The sequence below is a fragment of the Limulus polyphemus genome, unplaced genomic scaffold (genome assembly GCF_000517525.1).
Source record: "Limulus polyphemus unplaced genomic scaffold, Limulus_polyphemus-2.1.2 Scaffold14022, whole genome shotgun sequence".
NCBI classification, from domain to species: Eukaryota; Metazoa; Arthropoda; class Merostomata; order Xiphosura; family Limulidae; genus Limulus; species Limulus polyphemus.
In genome coordinates this window covers 2334-6025 of record NW_013679632.1, presented here as the reverse complement: position 1 = coordinate 6025, position 3692 = coordinate 2334, and the positions used below count along the sequence as shown (strand labels likewise).

Below are 3692 nucleotides of genomic sequence, written 5' to 3'. Positions count from 1 at the left end.
TCTTCAATCTTGTTTTTGTCATCTTCACCTTTTAATGAAGATGGGAACATTGACAGGAAAATAGATTTGAATGAAGAAGTTTCGTAAAGAGCGAGAACGGTGTGATGTAAAATTACTCATGGTAGAAATTTTCGTAAAAGTGACCCGAAAAATGGGGCTAACTCGATAACCCGTGGCCCGATTTTAACGAAACCTGTTTTATTCTGTTTCTATTCTCATTTCATTACAAATGTGGTGGTATTGTGTGCCGTTTTTTGTTGTATTTAATTAGAGACAAGCAAACAAACAATCTCAGAGGTTCAGTAGTATATAGATTATATTTGGATGATTTCACACCATTATACATTATTACTCCTGGATCATGAAATTTATTAAATGGCTCCAGAATATCTAATAAATTCCTCTAGAATCTTTAAAGAATGGCTTAGTTGGAAGAGATAAAAATAATAAAAGTATTGTGAATAAAGAAAAGAAAACTAGGCAGAACAAGAACATAAAAACATAGATTGTGAGGTACTTCTTAAACACAACAGATATTCTAAGTTAAGATGTCTGAAATACTGTCACCAAAATGTTAGTGAAGGGTTTAGATTATCTTATCCAGAACACATCATAACTTCAGCAGATATTCTAAGTTACCAAACCTGAAATACTGTTCCCATTAATGGCAGGTGTAGGGTGGATCCTGGTGTTGGAGATGGCCATTGATCAATATCATGACAACCTGTTTACACAGATAATAAGTTAAGAAACACCATACAAGTAATAAAAAACTCACTCTATATAAGCATATTATATGATATCATATAAGGGATGTATAAATAACAGGGTTGAATAAAACTATAGGTACAATAAATGTCAATAAAACAAATACATCAATCCAAACCAGAACCTAAAGCTATGTTCTTTAGTGACACAATCTTCAATCCATGGGAGTGGATAGAGCAAAAACTGTTTAATGTATAAATTCTACCAGACAGTGAAAGCTGTTTAACTGTTTATCTTAATGAGTACTATAGAACTTCCATCAAGTTGAAATTAGTTATCTAAAAAATAGCTAGAAATCAAATGAGTAGATACTACTTAACGTAGATTACTGAGAATAGAATACTATTAAAACACACATACTTACTAACTTATCTGCTTCAATACTTGGTTCACCACCATTAAAACACACATACTTACTAACTTACCTGCTTCAATACTTGGTTCACCACCATTAAAACACACACATACTTACTAACTTACCTGCTTCAATACTTAGTTCACCACCATTAAAACACACATACTTACTAACTTATCTGCTTCAATACTTGGTTCACCACCATTAAAACACTCATACTAACTTACCTGTTTCAATACTTGGTTCACCACCATTAAAACACACATACTTACTAACTTACCTGCTTCAATACTTGGTTCACCACCATTAAAACACATATACTTACTAACTTACCTGCTTCAATACTTGGTTCACCACTCTCAAAATAGTTGTTCGCAATGATGGCCACGACTTGTTTGTAAAGATTTGTGAGAGGGAGGTTTGTCAGTAATACAACAGACTGAAAATAAATTAACACTAAACTCTTTACACAATACTTATAAAAAAAAAAATTCTGTTAATTGTAAGTAACATTTTAATTTCATAAAATAAAACTGGAGAGACTAAGTAGCATGATTTAACTTAAAAACTTATCTAAAAGGTAGATTAAAAACATTAATCTCTTGGCTTTAATTTTTCTTTTTTCATTGACTTTTTGATCATGTTTTAGAATGAATTTTAAATTAATATTAACAATTTTGCATCAAATGGTCTTGCAAGTTTAGAGACAATCTTGAAGTAGCTTCAATATAAGAGTCAGAAACTCTTCTACAAGTCACATCACCAAAGGTAATCAGTAGATGTTCCTGTAATCCTATTGTCCTATCTACAATAATATACAAACTTTTGCCTTTCATCAATTCTTGGTTACGGTAGTTACTCATTTAATCAATAGGAATAAGAAAATTCTTATTGGACACTTGTCATAAACAATTAAATACTGTTAGAAACTTCGTTCTGTTTACACTGTTCTCAAATAAAAATGTGTAACCAGAAAGTGGTTTTTAATCGTATTTATTTATCAAACTTTTGGCTGGTCTTGAGTCCCAGCCCATAAAGGATGGGGTCCACACCTCCAGAAGTCACAGCTATCCACTATGTTCTTAGGGCCCTTAATGATCTCATTATTTACTGTCAGGATGACTAGTAAACACTGGACTTAAGCCTTTTTCCAGTGGTCAAAATTATAGACCAGTTAACATACAAACTGGTCATTTTGAGAAATATTGAGGGTATACTTGTACAAGTCAGTTTCCAATACAAATTGAACCTTTCAAAAGGCAGATATGAATACCTGTGGCTGTCAATCAGCCAATTAATCCATTCACTGTGTCTGTCATGTATCGTTAAGTACCTTCAGAAGTGGACTATGTTGTTTAGACAATCAGCCAATTAATCCATTCACTGTGTCTGTCATGTATCGTTAAGTACCTTCAGAAGTGGACTATGTTGTTTAGACAATCAGCCAATTAATCCATTCACTGTGGCTGTCATGTATCGTTAAGTACCTTCAGAAGTGGACTATGTTGTTCAGACAACCAGCCAATTAATCCATTCACTGTGACTGTCATGTATCGTTAAGTACCTTCAGAAGTGGACTATGTTGTTTAGACAATCAGCCAATTAATCCATTCACTGTGGTTGTCATGTATCGTTAAGTACCTTCACTGTGGCTGTATACGGGTCAGACATTTTCTTCTGTACACTGTGGCTGTGCCCAATATGGATTTCATTTTTTAATTTCCTGCCAGAACTGGTAAAGTGTATTTATGGGTACCGAGGCACTCTCCATACACCCAAGTATTGTTACCGAACAATTATTTTTTGTCTTTTTTCGTCAGTACCCCTCACGATTACAGTAAAATTCCATTTTTGGCCCAGCCGTAGCCTACAGCTTCCGACTGATATACATGAGAGCTTCAGCTGCCGTAGCCTACAGCGTCTGACTGATATACATGAGAGCTTCAGCTGCCGTAGCCTACAGCGTCTGACTGATATACATGAGAGCTACAGCTAATGGGTTAGAAATAGATTCACATATAGCATGTGGCTTAGTATAAACACCAAAATCAATCTCAGATTAAGCCTATTTGTACTAGTCTCCAGCTCCAGCACCACACCAAAACTTTTAACACCAGATTTGAACAAATTGAGTGGATGGCCAGGTTGACAGTAGAAGTGGTGTAGATCTATCAATTTAAAGTTAACATTCACATTCCAGTCAAACAATGTGAAGCCTCTTGACAACACAATAATTTGACAAGTGAGGAAACATCTGGAATCTACAAATGCAATACTTCAACATCTTATAATATTTCGACAGAACCTATTTGTTACACACTTTTGATAGGTCAGGTCTGTGTTTCTGTAGCTATACCTGTTGTATATTTTTTATATCAAGATTTTAAAGTATATTAACGGTACTACAAGATAACAAACCTTCTGAAAGTAGCCTCTTGTATATACCTGTTGTATATTTTTATATCAAGATTTTAAAGTATATTAATGGTACTACAAGATAACAAACCTTCTGAAAGTAGCCTCTTGTATCACTTTTGTCTTTAACTTGACGGAAGTAAACAAAACCATA

The 3692-nt window shown here is 34.0% G+C and overlaps 1 long non-coding RNA gene across 1 annotated transcript; it reads right to left on the bottom strand.

Annotated features, from left to right (window-relative positions):
- Nucleotides 1–644: 644 nt before the first annotated feature.
- Nucleotides 645–3667, bottom strand: LOC111084140. The gene is made up of 3 exons (XR_002609411.1): nt 3630–3667; nt 1457–1562; nt 645–724 (listed from the first exon to the last, which is right to left on the bottom strand). It is a non-coding gene; the product is annotated as an uncharacterized LOC111084140 (long non-coding RNA).
- Between the last annotated feature and the right edge of the window lie 25 nt (nt 3668–3692).